This window comes from Caretta caretta, chromosome 9 (assembly GCF_965140235.1).
Source record: "Caretta caretta isolate rCarCar2 chromosome 9, rCarCar1.hap1, whole genome shotgun sequence".
Lineage (NCBI taxonomy): Eukaryota > Metazoa > Chordata > Testudines > Cheloniidae > Caretta > Caretta caretta.
This window is the reverse complement of record NC_134214.1, coordinates 87542230-87560290: the sequence shown is the minus strand read 5'-3', so window position 1 is coordinate 87560290 and position 18061 is coordinate 87542230. Positions and strand designations below refer to the sequence as shown.

The 18061-nt window shown below is 40.6% G+C and overlaps 1 protein-coding gene across 13 annotated transcripts in view; it reads right to left on the bottom strand.

The window, feature by feature from the left end:
• TENM1 (teneurin transmembrane protein 1) overlaps nt 1-18061 on the bottom strand; it is a 1415133-nt gene that overhangs the window by 528694 nt on the left and 868378 nt on the right. For 7 of the 13 annotated variants that reach the window (XM_075132520.1, XM_048862938.2, XM_048862945.2 and 4 more), the window contains exons 1-2: nt 14854-15214; nt 14106-14380 (exon numbers count right to left, since the gene is read on the bottom strand). The exons of 4 other annotated variants lie outside the window; for them this stretch is intronic. The gene's annotated coding sequence lies outside the window, so the exon portion shown is untranslated. Of the gene's footprint in view, nt 1-13802; nt 13961-14105; nt 14381-14853; nt 15215-18061 lie in introns of those variants that run through there. 2 more of the 13 variants (XM_048862939.2, XM_048862941.2) reach the window with 2 other exon arrangements.

Sequence of the window (18061 nt, the reverse complement as noted above, 5' to 3'; positions counted from 1 at the left end):
AGACCACTCCACCACTATTAGGGCCCTGGGTTAGTGGAGTAGGGTGGGCCCACACCCTACCTGCCACCAACTACACTGCCCTTTATGTACCTTCAACCATGGACAGATGCAGAGGTAGCCGGGAGGTGGACACCTATGAAAATCAGCTCTTCTCGTATAGCATGCAATTCTCAAGAATGTTTAGCCCCATCCAAAAAGAATATGGGTGGATACCCTAGCTATAATGTCTGTTTTTAAGTAAAAAGTGGAGACAACAAAAACCTGGTTTCCTTCTCAGCAGAAATATTACATTGTACATTTGAGATTTTACTGCAATCTCTAGGCTCTGCACTTCATTTTGTTTTGGGGCATGTTGAACATTTACATCTCTCTTTTGGTTAACTGACTGACTTTCAGGAATGGGTCTATCAGGAAAAATCTTGCAGCTTTGTGATATGTCCCTACTGTCCCTAAAGTATGAATGTGTGGTGTTTAGATGTTGCTTGTAATTATTAGAATTGGGAGCACTGCTGTTGGGAGTCTGAAAGGACAGGAAACAGGGAGGAGGAGGGAGGAGTTGAGAGGCTGGGAGAAAGCTACAGAAGGTGCAGCAGCAGCTTGGTAAAGAGGTTTCCACTTTGAAAATAAAGTCCTGTTGAAGCTTGTTAGTACCTTGTCTGGTTGATACAACAAAATGTCACAGGACAGCACAGAGAACATGCAGGAAGAACTGCACAGTTAGCATCACAAAAACTAAATCTGTTCATTATGCAATCATAACTGGAGATCTCAATATGGGCCTAAGTAAAGGTTCAATCAAATAATTCCACACAGTGCCCTGGACCAATAGCTGTTATGAAGCTAGCTAGCTACTTTGGGGGCCAAGTCCACCCCCTATTAATTGACATAAGAGATAGATAATGTGCTAGTGAGATAACTATTTTAATGGGATGTTCAGACATTTCAAAAATACTTCTTAAACCAATTAAGTAACATTGTCACATTTAGCACAAAAATACCCCAAGACTGTGAGAAATTCACTGAGTAATCTAATAGAACTTTTCCATCTGAATAAAATTGGGAAATCCCAGTTCAATTAAAGTTAATGGCAGTTGTACCATTGACTTCACCCTTGAAGTGTATTAAAGTGCAGCAATATTATCTTGCAATACATTTTCTAGTAATTACTCACACAAGAGCACCACCCATTTAAAAACAGTATTCTGTTTTTTCTGAACAAAAACGACATACAAAGGTAGGTTCTTGGCTTCAACATCATTTTCCTGGCATGCTGAACATTTCCAGTTATCAGACCTGTCAAATCTCACCAATGTTATTTTTCTTTTTATCTGTTGGGGTTACAGAAGCCAAACATCAATGTAATCAATAATCTACTTAACTTGACTGCTTTTACTACATGATGTTTAGTAGTACTATACCGGCAGTAACCACTTCTTTTTTACATGCAGCCACTTGTAAAAAGCAGAGCGTAGCCTTATCTATTACAGAAACGTGGATCTAGGAAAAAGAACTCGAGTTCTAATCCTGCTCTGTCTATGACTCATTTGGTCAAATTACTTAAGCCTTTGCCATGGACACCCAGTCTGTACAACGGAAATACTTATCTACTTCACAGTAGTGTTATAATGATTAATATGTACATTACTTTGAAACTAGAAGGAACTAATGTTCTAAGTATTACTGAATTGTGACAGTGATGCTTTACAGAATTATATTTAAAATTCTACACATTGCCCTTTGTTAAACTACATTTATGGCTCGATCCTGTTTCAACTGACTTCAATGGGAGCAGGATTGGTCCTTTAATATAATTTTGCTTCTCTCTGAATTCTGTTTGTTTTCATGAAAATTACTTCACTTTCACAAGTTGTCTAGCCAGGCAATATCTCAAATGAGAAAAACAACAAGTAAATGAAAAAAAATGTAGCACCCTGATTAACACTTCAAGGATTCATAACCAAAAATAAATGGTGTCACATACAGAGTGCTGGCATTTTATTAGACTAAAATGATGAACAATTTCACAGCAATAACAGCAAAATTGTATATAAAGTGGATTCAGGATTATACTAACCATCATTCAATTTATTTTCTGATTTACCTCAGCTTTACAGTCATTATTTATGTTTGTTAAGAAACTTATGAAAACTAACTTGAATGTAAATTGTTATGACATTGACTTACAAGCCTATGGTTCTGAACTGCTACAGTTACTATACATCCTTTCCTGGGGACTGTGCCTTGATGCGATAGGAAGGTGTATGTGTTCCAATGACCCTGAGAGCTATGATAGCAGGAGTTTTGACTACTGGTAGGACCACCAAAGTCAGAGAGGTCAAAGGTTAGGGACTAGACAAAAAGCAGTCCGCTGGTCCTCCAGGTTGGGGGTTGAGTGATAGGCCAACAACATAGTCTTGTAAAAAGTTAACATATAGAAACACAACAAGGTAGCCATTCCAGCAAATAGCATGATGTTTGTTCCCTAAATGACATATTGTGGCACAGGAAGGATTAGAGTGTACATACATCTGATGAGTGATTTGGTTCATCCAATTGTTAAAACAGTGTGTACTTTGCAGGTAGGGCATGCAGCATCATGTTTTCGGTATTAGGAATAAAATAGCAATGTCAGCTGAGAGGTTGGAATGTATTTTAAAGCACAGTTCTACTTTACTGTAGCATCTTGGTGAATGACCCTATATAACCATGCTCCTAATTCTAAGGAGAAAAGATGATGATGGATATAATGGATTAGCTCATTCTGACTCTCCTCACCCTGAAAACCTTGAATGACAGGCCACAATCACACTGTGATGTATAAAAGTTGCTAGTGACAATGCAAAAGAAAAAAATATGGAGGGACGAGATCATTCATGCCTGGCTCTTCTATGTAGGTCAAAGGGCTGTGATTACTTTGAACTAGAATGGAGGACAGTAGATCCTAACAGGTTTGTATCTTTGTAATGTTAGAAAAATCTCAGAGAGATTCACCACTTAATATAAAAAGATTTTAACTGAACTGCAAAAGAAAAAAGGAACATATAATGCAATTACTGACAGTACCGTCCTTGCAGATATATATTCTAAATGAAGTCTCAAAATAGAAGTGCAGTAGTTTATGGTAATCTCTCAGATACTTTACGGACTTGTGTTTGGGAACATTAACACATAAAATGTAATTTATCATGGCCTGTAGCTGGTATTCTAGAAAATTTAGCATGAATTGCCTTGAGCAGTTCAGTGCAGCCCATATATGCTTTGTGATTCCAAAATTGAATTTCGTAAATCTTAATCAGCTACAAAAAAGTGTTACAAACTGAATATAAGCAATATTAAAAAGGCAATTTCTTATCAATTTACAACTTAATCTACTGAAATTAATCTAAATTAAAACAAACAGTGTATTTTAAGAGTGATTAGTAAAATCACAGTGCTTTACCAATGTAAAAAAGTACTGAATGTAAGTAGCCAATTCAATCTGATATTTTCAAAGAAAGACATATTATAATAAAATGTAAAAAGCATATATTTAATGAAATATTAAGGGTTGCAAAATTAAAGTACTGCTGTTAACTCTGCCCCCAGCATATTTGCACGGATTTGCCCATATTCTGCTTTTGGTTACACTTGTGTGAATTTGTAGTATGTCCATGGAAATTAATGGAATCAGTCTAGATGTATAAGAGTGCTGCTCTTAGAGAAGAATTTGTCCCACAACAGCTACTTATGTGAACACATACTGGGCCAGATCCTCAACTGATGTATGTTGGTATAACTCCATTGTTTTTCAATAAAAACATGGAAATTTATACCACATGAGAATGTGACCCTTACTTCTCAATTAGTACAACAGATTATTTTTCAAGTTATACACAAGTTTATCCAAGATTAAGTTAATGACTAAATCTTAAATAGTATTGCACAATATACATGAGGTGGCAGAGTAAAACTTCAGCATTCATCTTTAACTTTTGCACTTCTTGTGCAAACCTTTGAGCACTTAACGATACAGTTTTGGGCCCCCATGAACATTTGGAGCCAGAACCTCCTTTATCTTACGTGAGTTTTATTCTGATGTAACTCCACTAATTTATTGAAATGATAGAACAGATGTAATAAAACAGAGGACCTTGCCGCAAAAGTTATGCTGAGAACAGACTAGTCTGGACTAAAAGGATAAAAAGATACATTACAGTTAGTGAGATCATCATATGTGTCTAGTTTAGACAAGCCTTCAACACATGCTACACTGGTTAAGAAAAAAGACCTAGAGTTTAACTTGACGAGTTTAGCACATGTTAAAGTATACACTGCCTTATCTAGAGTAGGCTTTGCAAACATTATTTATTACAGTGGATGCCGCTTAATGCAACCCTGATGCTAACAACTTCCAGTGAACAACAACATTTTGCCAAGAACCAATCCCATCCCATTGGTTTTAATGTTAATGGGATTTGGATCTTACCAATTACAGGCCATTTATTGTGATTTTTTTTTTTAAGGGAAGAAAGGTCATGGCAGGTTTGAGGGGGCTTTAGCCAGTGTTCAGCATGTTCTAATGCTTCCTTCCCTGACTGCAGCCCCACAAACTGCTTGAACTCAAGGTCCGCACAGGAGATGGGACTGGGCACCTGTATCCCCACCCAACGGGGAAACTTCTGCTGAAGTCCCGGCACTGCAGGCTGGGAGGGAAGACTGTGGGCAGGGCAGCAGCGGGGAGGGAGGGCTGCAGCCCAGATACCAGGGCTTTCCATGGAGAGTGGGAGTGGTGAGAGCCTGTGGAGTTGCAACACACCTCTCGCCAATGCTGCCCTGCCCACAGGCAGGTTTGCAGGGATGCAGCAAGGGAAGGCATGTCCCAATGCTTCCTTCCCTGCCTGCAGCCCCACAAACTTGCCTTCCTCTTATTGGCAAGTACCAAATAATGGCAACTTTTTGCTGGCAACTGAGGGGTTGCTAATATGCGTAATCTACTATGTTTGTATTGTGGTAGCACCTAGGAGCACCAGTCATGAACCAGGACTCCACTGTGCTAGGCACTTCACAAAAACACAGAACAAAAAGACAGCCCCTGCTTTCAGACTAATTGGTTACAATGCATTAGCTGGCTTGTTGTAATACCACACCCTTAAATCTTAGTCTAGGCAAGGCTAGAGTAGAGAATTACTTTTTGTAGTTTTTGTATTTAACTCCCTAGATATTTTAAAGAAGAAAGAAAAGTAAACCAAGTGTCAAAACCACCAAATACTCTCATATCTTCAAGTCCCCAACAAACTCCCTTTGTCTCCCACCACAAAGATATGGACAGTGACCATGTCCAGTGCCTCACCATCACAATCGAATACACAACCTCAGTTTGTCTAACCTCATATATGTTAACATCACAACAAGCTTTTAGTTGAAAATTCATCTGTCGGTAACATGTTATTGCTGTGGAGGCTGGTGCTCAGCTTGTGCATTTCAATGCAATTCTGAGGAATTAGATGCAGGCACTCTGAGTGGCTGTACATTGAGGGAGAAAGGAGTGACATATTATGGGGGAAGGGCAGAAAGTAGCTGGGGCCACCAAAGGAGGCCCTAGAAAGTAGAAAAAGTCAGTCATAGAAAAGAGGTTAACTGAGTTAACTCTGCCGTGGACTGGTGAGATTTCTGCCCAAAGAAGGTCCCAACTTTAGTTATCAAGTCCTCTATATTGGGGAACCTCTGCCATGGTCTGTAGCAATTCCTCAGCACAGAGTAGTGTGCCATGGACAGCATGGGAGAGAGTGTGGTACTTACAGATGGGTATGGATGTGGAAAGGCACTATGGAATGAGGAGCTGTGTGAGTGGGGGGAGAGGATATCTATGGGGTAGGGTAGGGTTTGAGATGGGTAAGATCAAATTTGTGAAGAGAGGGCGCTGAAGCTGTGCTGGCAGTTGGGCTGAAGGATTTGGAATGGATGTGTTGCCAGAGCTCTAAGAGGTGGCTACAAGGACATGTAGGAGCTAGAGCTTTACATCAAGGTTTAACAATCTGTGGGAGAGTTGGGAGCTCTTATAGAGGAGCTGGGGGAGAGTTAGGGAAGCTGTGCACGAGGGGATAGTAGCTGTCTGGAAACTAATTACAGCTGTGGAGAAATGGGTGGGAAATGTGATGAGGATGAAGCAGCAGTGGGAATATTTAGTGGTGAATGTATGTAGGGAGCAATGCAACTAAGAGATGACATTCTGAGATGGGTAGGATCAGAGCTACTAGGGTATAGCTTGGAGATATGGGGGCGTTCAGAACTGGAGCAGATCAGAAATACACACAGGTGGGAACAAGAGGATCATGACAGGGAGCTGGTGGAGTGGGCTAGGAAATATGCTCAGGGTGGGCATTACAGAGAGGCTGGAAACAGGGATGAATTTGATGGCGAAGGGACACCAGAAGAGAGTGGGGGTGGGGGGAAAGGGACTGTTGGCCACTGGCCAGAAGAAGTGGAACTTTGTGGGCAATGGGTGCATGGACATGCATCAGTGGGGATCAAAGGAGGAACCATGAACATATAGATACTGTGCTCCATTGGGGAAGCTACAGAAACAGAAAGAGGGTCTGGGGCAGGGCCAATGAGCTGTAGAGTGCTCCAGCAAGTAGGATGGGTAGGGAGCAGGAAGCAAGTGTACTCCATGTCACCTGGTTCTCTAACGCTGCCTCCTTAACACTACTGATTAACCTGCCTCTTCAGGATCAGTGAATGACTAGCTTGTGTGTGAGAAACAGAACTGGGGAGCATGGAGCAGGGTGCACAGCTAAGCCACACAGTGTCAGAGAACAGAATCAGTTGAGGGATGAGAATTTCTGTTGGCTTTTCTTGGAGTTAACCAATTAGGTGATGAGGAACAAAGATGAAAATAAGTGATTTTTGTAATTAAGTTTAAAATCTGAGAAAAGAAAAGGAGTACTTGTGGCACCTTAGAGACTAACAAATTTATTAGAGCATAAGTTTTCGTGAGCTACAGCTCACTTCATCGGATGCATACAGTGGAAAATATAGTGGGGAGATTTTATATACACAGAGAACATGAAACAGTGGGTGTTACCATACAGACTGTAACAAGAGTGATCAGGAAAGGTGAGCTATTACCAGCAGGTGAGCGGGGCGGGGGGGCTACCTTTTGTAGTGATAATCAAGGTGGGCCATTTCCAGCACTTTACAAGAACAGTAGGAGGGGAAATAAACAAGGGGAAATAGTTTTACTTTGTGTAATGACCCATCCACTCCCAGTCTTTATTCAAGCCTAAATTAATTGTATCCAGTTTGCAAATTAATTCCAATTCAGCAGTCTCTTGTTGGAGTCTGTTTTTGAAGTTTTTTTGTTGAAGAATTGCCACTTTTAGGTCTGTAATCGAGTGACCAAAGAGACTGAAGTGTTCTCCGACTGGCTTTTTAATGTTATAATTCTTGACTTCTGATTTGTGTCCATTTATTCTTTTACGTAGAGACTGTCCAGTTTGGCCAATGTACATGGCAGAGGGGCATTGCTGGCACATGATGGCATATATCACATTGGTAGATGCACAGGTGAACGAGCCTCTGATAGTGTGGCTGATGTGATTCTGAGAAGTGATCTATATCCCTGATATTACCAGGTCATGTGAGAGAATAGTCTGGAGAACCTGGTGATTGGTATTTCATGTAAAAGGGAGACAAAAAAAATTAAATGCTTGGGGAATTTGTTTTTAAAATAGTAAATATTTTTAAATGTTTTCTTTGCCAAAGTTACAAAATGTTATAGGAAAAAAAAAAGTAACTGAAAATTCAAATGGCCTGGAAAAAATTAGCATGTACACTTGAAAGACAACAGTCTGTCCTTAGAGTGTGGAACGGAGAATGTTCTGTTTCATCTGCAAACCTCAATGCTTCCATAATTATTAGTAAACTGTGCACTGATAATCAAGCTTGTCAAAAGGTGATTAGCATCTGTTAGTATTCCAGGCTTCCATACGTGTATATGCATATATCCTTCTATGGGAAAGAGAACAGTTCAGGCAACACAGGTGCCTCCCATGCCTGCAATATAAACTGATGTAAGATCTTAAATTATTTTAGAGGGGTCTAAATAGAACTGTGGTTTGATTTACACTAATTAAGCCACTTTAAGATCTTAAACCACAAAATCCACAATTCTGAAAGAACAAAGGGCAGGTTTTTTTTTTTTTTTTAAATGTGCAGCATTGCCAGTCCCAAGCATTCAAAATTCGTAAGTCAAGCCCCTCTTCACTCGGAAAAAAACCCCAAAACAACAACCACAAAAATCAAGAGATTTTACAATCTCATGACTTTAAAAAGAACTCAAAGTGTATTTACCTTTGGGTATTTGAACCTTTAGTGTACACTTGCACCATGACTTTAAGCTTTCCTCCAAAAACAAGATTCATTTTTCCTGCTTTGTGTTCTTTTTAATCACTGTCCCTCAACACAGAGGTGGCTCAAGGGTTATTGGTTAAAAGTTTACAGAAGAAATTTGGCTGCAGGCACTAATCAAGAAAGAAATTGTTAGACTCTAGGGCAATTAAATACAGCATGTGATGAGACTGTGACTACTGGAGTGTGTTTTGAAAACATAGAAACCACTATAATGTTAGTTAGTTATTAGTTTATTATCTTCTATTTTTTCATACCAAAAAAAACAAAACACAGAAAAATTAGTGATCACTTAAAAGGTTAAATATATGTTAAGGGCTATTAATATTCACTAGGGGGCAGATTCTGACCATCTTTATGAAGATGCATGCATAAGTTGTGCGTATGGGGACGGAGGAGAATGGTATATTAAGACACTTGAACACCCATGTAAGGGACATCCAGAATCCTGCTGTTCTGCTCCCCAAGTAGAAGATATAGTGCCACAAGGTGTACTGGACATCAAAAAGGGGTGTGGTGGGGCTGTGTAGCTACAGCCCTGTCCTCCCTCCACATCTGCCAATATTTGAAGGCAGGTTATGTACAATTCTTTTAAAGGATACAGTAATTGCCACTTCAGAATGCACTCACTCACTCAGCACTTCTATAAGCATTCTGCCTGCCCATTCTCTCCCTAGGCAGAATACTTCAAGCAATTGCCATTGGTGTGATTCCCCTCTTAACATGGCAGTGGCTTCTAAAGCCATAAACAGATCCCTAAGCTTTGGACTTCACCACCCTGCGTCCCCATCCCCGTTATCCCACTCATTCTCTGTCTCTAAGCACTGATGGCTAAGATATACCATAGAACACCTGACCAATGTTTGATGTGCAGTGTTTGATATCAGCTTTACGCTCATATTATTTATTCCTAATTTTTTTAAAACTGTATGTAAGGCAGACAATGCCACATGTGTCTTATTTTTATATGGCATGTTTCCCCTAAACAAGTATAGCTCAGAGAGCCTCCCTTCCCATTGCCATGTTCAAGCAAATGGCTCCTGTTCACGGGGCTCTCCCAAAAAAACTCACTGCTTTGGTTGACGTTGTCCCCACATATTTATGCTACAGAAAGTATGTATGATCAATAACGTAATTGACTGTGGTAAAATGGGCATTGTGAACTCAGGAAAATGATTAATAAAATGAACTCAGACTGTAACTATCAAAAGAAGCAGAAGGGGCCAGCATTTTTCCCTACTACTTTTACAAATCTACCTTTATGCCAAATTTAAAGGACTACAGACTTTTGCCACCTTGGAGTCTCACTTCCCAGCAAGAATCTGAAACTACTAAGTGTGACTTCTGACTCAGCTGCTGGATGCCTACTGCCTTTCAGTACTATTTCCATGGAAACAGAGGTCTGATAGGAGAAAATAAGGTAAAAGGAAGTTTTAAAATCATTATTTTTGCGGAGTCTTCATCTTAATCTCAACAGTTCGCTATCAGTTACCACGGAAACTGAAGGAAATAGATGAGAGTTGGAGCTCTACAAGTTTCCATTTCTGTAAGAATGAGCCTAGTTTGAAATACTTCAAAATTGGAAAAATAAAGTTTTTTAATTGAAGTGTTTGGATGCAATGTTCTTAATAGAGCAGGCCAAATTTATCACTTCTAATGATTTATTAAGTCAATCCATCCATGCTCATTTAAACCAGCTAAGCATCTGACCCATAACCCCTTTCCCTCTTCAAATTGTCTACAGCTAGATCAATGTTTTTATGTATTTTTTATTTATTTGCCAATGTTTGTGATTTTTAGCCTATTTGTAGGCAGTATTCCCCCATTTGATATTCGTAAGTCATTATGTGAATTGTCATGTAATTCACATGATATTTTTCCTTTTCAACTATTGGATGATGCTCCGTTATATACTCCCATATGAAATAAATTTCTTTTCATCCCCCCAAAAATTCTGCTTCTTAATTAAACATATCTCTACTACTTGCCTAAAATTTTCTCCGTGTACATTCACATGAACAAAACTTTGCATCATAAATATTGGCCAAAGAGTGGAAAAAAATGTTAAGATGGCTGAATCAAAATGTTAGGTCCAAAAATGTAAGCTTTATAGTGTCTTTGTAATCCCTAGAAAATAGTAGTCTACATTTGTAAAAACAAACACTCTATACACAGCCTGGCATAAGCAGAAGTAACTACTGATAAGAGGCCATGAACTAGAAAACGGAGGCTATTGCCGATTAGGACTAAAGAAATTAGTAGTGCTCAGTGAAAGCTTCCAAAGCAACAAGCTAACACTTCGCCTGTCAGTGATTTTAGTCTGACACTCATAAAAGGAGCATGTTTACTCAAAAATATACTTAAATGAGAAGGTAATATTATGCTGGGAATAGTTCAAGTCTCTTTTCATTTCTCACTTTCAGAAAATTTTATTATCTGAACAGCAACTTAAAATACTAGAAAAATTAAATACAAGCTAATGGCAAGTTTCCCCATCTAGTGCCAACTGATTTGAAACTGGTTAGTTTCTATATTACAGCTTTAGTCACCCAACTATAAACATATATTTGGTCTATTTTATTTTTTAAAATGTATCTTTTATAGTATTTTAAATCCAAATTCATAACAGACCATATTGTCATAGAAATGAAGGCAAATAAGAAATAAATTAACAGCAGATTAAACCTGAAGTTTGAAGTTTAAGTAAATAAAATAAATGTATGCAACAGCAAAACAAAACAAAAACAAACCACCACTACCAAGTATCTGTTGGCTATGTTCTGGAAAAATATATATATTTAGGATTTTTTAAAACAAACAATGATAGAATGACAAACTTATTTTTTTCAACATATTTTAATATTTTGGCTACTTAATAGTAAAGTTTCTGTGGATTAGAATTTTTCTGTATCATCAACAATTTCAGTTATGAAAATATTTAAAAAGTATAAAAGTAAGGAAAGGGATCACAAGAGAAAAATCTGATCATCTTGGGATGAAAGCATGACTGTATGTTACTACATGTCTTAGAGGAGAGTCATAGTGGGCCCAATCCTGAAAATCTCTTGCCTGATCATGCAAGTGAGGCTATGAAAGATCAGGACGACTATATACTCCTAATTTTAACTCACTACTAAACTATGCACAAAGGACCTGATAAACGTTTGGATGAGCAAAGATACATTAGCTAGACATACCTAGCTCTACTCAGATCTCCTTGTGTTGATGCTTCTCACTGCCATAAAGCACTAATGTTAAACTCTCTTTTGTTGAATGATGGATATGCATTTTAGACACAGGTAAATCTACATATAAAAGTATCAGATTAGGAGTCAGGGACTCTTATACTTTAATCATGGCTGTCACTGATTCACTGTGTAGATCTTTGGGAAGTTAGTGTTCAATCCTACTCCCACTAAAGTCACTGAAAGTTGGCATGAACTTCAAAGATGCAAGATTGGGACCCTAAAAATCTGTGCCTCATTCTCCCCATCTGTAAAATGGGGACTGCACCTCCTCTAACAGAGTGATCAGAGTACAAATGTTAATTAAAAGCACCCAAAAAAGTATTATTATTCCATAAACATTTTTAAGTCCTTTCAGTTTAAAATTATTATTTTAAATTAAACTCCTAGTATTTAAACATCATGAACCACATATAGCATCATACACTGACACTTCCAGTTAACATCAATGCCAATACTCAGAATTCCAACTTCAGTGGAAGCAGTATCATGAACTTAAAGAGGAGGTTACACAGCCTATTTTTAAAAATACATTAAACCAATTATGCTGGTATGTGTGTATGTTCATCATTTCCTGGCACAAGCTTTTGTTACAATAAAAAGTACAGCAACCATTCACATGAATAACCATGGCTTCACGGTATTACAGCTTCTACATATATCTGTAATAGAACATCTTTACATTTGTATATTTAGATGCTATTTTTATGTAGGCCACTTTGATTATGTAGGCCACTTTGAACACATCCCCATCCCCATCTTAACACTTGAAGTTTCAGGCTGGTAATTTGTTTTCCATATAATTCATTTACCTCTGAAAATCACTTTTCTAATTTCTAGTTTATTATATGACAAGTTTACCTAATCCAAAATCGGGAAATGAAATATGGGTATGTTTATCTTTTCTTTTAAAAAGGCATTCAGTTATTTCTTTGACAAAGTAGTGTCAAAGAACACCTTTTATTTAAAAAAATATCCTTTTGAGATCAACTTGAAAACTTGTAACTACTGCTTAGTATATACTAATTTTAGGGAGAAAAGTGAATAATATTTAAAATGCATTTGTGATATTCAAAAACACTGAAAGATTCCCACATTACTTGTTTTAAGAGCTCTCAACTCTCAAGAACTTTAAGAGCTCTTAATTTAAAACCACCACAAAGATTACAAATACTTCAGCATGTTATAAAGGTTTTGTATTACAGATATGGCTCAAGCAGGAAAAATGGTCATTAGTTATATTTTTATTTTTATATTTAATTGAGGGAAATATATAAAGTAACCCAGAACACTTGAAATTAGACACAAAACAGGATGTAAAGAGAAAGAAACCACACACGGGGCAGAAGGAAAATAGGTAAGTTAAGGATGTGCCTCTCATTTTGATGTATAGCTCTTTGATGTATAGCTTAGTTATGATTCATAAACTGTTCTTTTTGACAGTACCAAGAATGTTTGTGCTCTAAATATGAAAGCATTTACACTTTGTAGTTAAGCTTGGCAATTAATAGCCAAAAGAACATGAATACACAAATACAGTTCAGAATTGTTAATATGAAAACATTTGGAGATAAAGTAGACATTTGTGATGTGTCTGCACAACAACATTGGTCATTGCTGTTTGTTTTCACAATACACTACATCTGACTTGTTAATTACAACTAGAGAGAAACAGCACACAGTCTAGACAGATATCTACAAGCTTTGGTTACTATGAACATGATCAATGAAACAGTAACCCATAGATGCTTAATTCTCACAATACCACAATTAAATACAGTACCTTTAATTTAAAGCCAAAGATAAAGAGGAAATTTCTGTATTTGATCAGAGAAATTAAAACACACTTCCTAGTCTCTACTAACAAAAATTGACATAGGCTGACGTACAACACTGTAGTGACATACAATCAGAAAGAGCTTTCTGGCTACATATAATTATCATGACAGCGTTAGCATTCATCTTCAAAGCCTAAAGTATTTGACTTAAAACTATAGCTGAAAGCCATGAAAACAAAAGAAAAAACAAAAACACAAATAGCTGAAAGCATTAGGAGCGGAGATCACTACAACTCTTACTTGTATCTATTGCCCCTGTAACTGTCCAATGACCAGAGCACATAAGGGTGGGCAGAGAGTAATGTTTAAATATATTCTTAATTGTGATTACCTCTAAGGATCAATCAGAAATAAGATAGACCCATCCCCTGTTCACTAAGGGAGAGAGAGATCATTGTGTTGCTGACCCAGAAAGAAAGCCATTTCATTCTCTCAGCCTCTGACTTCACCACGGATTTGGGTCTTGATTTGAAATGTACCATCATCTCCCTTTAAATAAATAAATAATAGTACTCATAAAAATAATACAACTAGAATTCAAGTGTCTCAAGAAAAACTTCCCTTCGAAGCTATACATACACTACTGCCTACTCCCCCACAATTTTAAATACGAGAAGAAATACTGCAGACTTACTGTATCTCTGCTAAGTTTACTGAGATCCCAGTTTACGCTTCCAGCACGGTTAGGGGAAGCCACACACCCAAACCCCCGTCTGGCACGGATGTAGTCCAATTAGGCAGTAGCATGATTCCTACCGAGGGGCAATGGAAGCATCATTCTGGGCGCGCGAGGAGCCCAGCCCGGAGAGAGAGAGCGCGCGCGAGCCCCGCCACCCTGCACATCCACCCAGTCCACTTGTTAGAGCGCAGCGCTCTGGCAGAACAGCAACCGTGAGCAAAGGAGACCCCCTATAGGCAAAAAAAAAAAAAAAAAAAAAAAAGAGAGTTTATTCCTCCATCCTACACAGAGCTAAACACACACAACCTATATTTGATGTGCGGAAGCTAGATTACACAGCCACACTCGCTATAAACCCAGCTATGGATAGAAGACGCGTTTCCAGGCTTATACCATACGGGGGGGGGGGGGGGGGGCATGACACAGCCGCGACAGATGTGCACACACACGCCCAAGGCAGCTGGACGGCGCACGGCTCCACACGCAGCTGTTCGGTGCGGGTGCGTTTCTCCCTCGCTCGGAAAAGCCCGCAGCTGTCACCCGTCGGAGGCATGCAGCGGTCAAGGCTGGGCGAGCAGCCTGGAGGCATGAGACACTCACGCAGCGGCAGCCCGCCCCACACACAGACACACACACACAGTCCGCTCCCCGGGCAGCCCCAAGAGCAGAGGCAAAGTTCGGCTCGGCTCCCAGGCGAACTCACCCCTCCGGAGGGGTCGGGCAGGAACTTTCAGCAGCGCCCCGGCTCAGCCCCGGCGGGAGCCGCGAGCCATGGGCTCTAGCTCCGGTGCCCTCGCGGCGCTCCCCGGCGGCTACAGCGCAGGCGACTGTAAATCCACATCGCCGCTGCCGCCCCGCATCCCCGCGCGGCTCCCCGCTCGCTCGGGACCGGCCGCGGCGGGTCAGGGGGCGAGAGGGCAGCGGGAAGCCAGCCCGAGGCGAGCCGCGGCTCGGCGCTCAGCCCCCGCCGCAGGTGCCGGTGCCGGTGCAGGTGCCGCTCCTCTCCGCTGGGCGAGTGCCGGAGAAGCCGCTCGCTCCGCACGGTTACATTTTGCTTCCCTGGCTGTTAACGAGCATGCCCGAGCGAACAGAGCATGCGCGCTAACCGCCGCCCTCAGCGCGAGCCCCGGCGGGGGCGAGGCCGCGGGCAGGGCGGCGGCAGCAGCAGGGGGTCCCCGGTGGGCTCTCCGGTGCAGGCGGCAGCGGCCAGGGAGGGGACTCAGAGCCGCGGGCAGGGGAGAGCCCGCCCCTCCGCGGGGTAGCGGTGAGCATCCCTGCCAGGGCAGCTCGCGGGCTTTGCCCTCAGTTCGCCCCCCACCCCAGAGCGCACCCCACGTCCACGGGCACCTCCCCCCCCCCACTTCTTAAGGCCGGGTGGGACCCTGTCTGCTCCCGCCCAGAGCCGAGCCAGCTCCCAGCGCGCGCTGTGGGGCTGGGCGCTGGGAACGCGCCCGCAGGTGGAGAGAAGGGGAAGCATCCCCGCTCTGCAACGCACTGCAGGGCGCAGGAGAGGTGGCGGGGAGAGCGAAAGATGGAGGTTCAAACCTTTGCAGCTCATTCACAGAGTTTCTGGGGGTAGCGGCCACCTCCCCTCCCCCTCTTGTACCACCCTTGCCAACCGCAGAGTTGGGTTACATGACAAAGTTTAATTTGAGGACAGTATTAAGGAGCGAGTAGGTGGTGGGGGAACCCCATAGCGGTTTCTTAACGCGTAGTTTAATCAAATAAGCCCCCAAAGACTGAAAATCCTAAAGCGCGCCACTACACCTTGTAGGAAATGTCACTACCTGAAGGCTGACCTATACTTCATCACTTCAAGCCCTCCGTCCACAGACTGTAGTTCTATTAATCTTCAGATGAGCTCCTCCGTAATTTCAGGATTCAGCAGTCTTGAGAAACAGTACACAGATAATGGGGATTCCAAAACAGCTTTTGCAGGGGTGGTTTAAATTGAGCCCCAGCAATTACCCTTAAGATTGTTTTTGCTCAGAGGAATGAGAAGAGCTGGAAATGATTGGCTTCCTGTAGGTGATATTTCTGGTGGTTCTAGCGATCACAGACCTAGTCTACACTCAACCTTGTATTAATTTTATAAATCAATCACTTTCTGAAAACCTTTCAGTGGAAGTCTAGGTGTGGGATACTCTCTCCAAAAAAAAAATTCATTTTATTTTAAAATAAACCACTTGCACCAAATAACTAAGTCAGTTTTAATTCACTGTTTTTGGGTTTTATTTCAGTGCAAATGTATGTGTAGATGAGCCTCCAATCTAACCCTCTTCATAATGTATACCTTGCTGTTAGCATGTATCTCAAGTAGATTGCTCTTTTTGTTTACATGAGTGTCTGTAAGTTACATGTTGGAGGAAGTGCTTAATCTTAAGGGTTGAACCAAAGTTAGCACCCTCACCTTATCATATTATTCATTCACTCAAACGTGAAGTACACATGATGCCCACCTAACTCAGGTCAGTATCTGCTCTGCCAGTAAAACAGAAACGTGCCCACTGGCATTTGATTCAGCGTGCGTTCCCAAACATTTGAGAACATGAAACACTTTTCAGAAGTGGTTTTGATGTTGGAAAATAATTTCGTAACTGTGTTGTGAGTTTCTCGTAAACAACAATAAAAATTAAACAAGAAAACTGCCCTGGCTGAGTGGACATGCTGGCCTAAAGCACAGACCCTTCTTCATGAAAAATATCCTTTTTACACTGTGTATGTGCAACATTCATTGTGTCTCCCCAATGTGTACATGGAGATAGTGCACTCAGTAAGAGCTTATTGACTTCAGTGAGGCTACTTGTGTGCTTAAAATTAAGTATGTGTCTGCGAGTTTGCAGGATTGTGGCCTAAATCCTTACCTTTGCAGTTAAGCACTTGATTCCGAGAAGTGATTTTATTCAGACAGTTTAAACAGTTTTGTTTTTATGACACCTATTTATCTCAAAACACTTGTAAGAAAAGATCTGTTGCTTCAAGAATCAACATCCCCTCTTCAGTTAAAAGATGAGAAGGCTCCCAATGCCCACTTGAGTCTTCTATCCAGTTCTCCAGCAAAAAACAGGGAAGACACAACTTAACATTCCTGATATTTTTGAAGTAAAATACAATCTGACAGAAATAAAGAGAAAACCTGAACAACCTTTCAGCCCTTCTCTGTTTGAAGCAGCAGCAAACATGGGTACAAACTCAGATTTCCTCTTCAGGCCGTCTTTAAGAAATTGCCACTTCAACATTTACAGATTGTTATGCCATTCAAACTTATGGGGAAAACTAAATGTGGGTGGAGAATATAGCTTGGTTGTTGCTGAATTATTTCAATGGCCAAAGCAAAGATAGCGAGACAGTTCATTGTGCAATACAGTGCACTTTCATGGACTAGAGCTTTCTATACCAATTAAAACCAGGGATGTCCTGTTGCTTGTAAACAGTTTTGTTTTGCTGACAGATTACTTCCACAACAATTTCAAATTTACTAGGCCAATATGCATGTTGCTTTCCAGCCATTATTTAGCTTCATTGTGCTAAGTGCTGTACAACCCTATGAAAAGACCTGGGTGAAATCCTGGGCACACTGAAGTCAGAGTTTTTGCAATCAGTTTAGTTTATTTAACATTTTACAAAACTGTGTGCCAAATCCTTGCCTCCCTCCTGCTGTTTTGTGCTACTCAGCACAAAGCATCTGGAAACCCAGCTCATCCAGGTACCTGAGGATTCCAGCTAACAGGCATGGAAGATTCCCAGCTGGCATAGAGCAGGCATTGAAGACAAAAAGCATTGTGAGTGGTCAGGACCTCTGAAAATCAGACTAAATAAGCCTGTGATAGGATGTGTTATTCCTATCAACAGTACAAACATGCATATTCCACAGCACAATCACTTTAACTCTGACCCAAAATAAATAAATA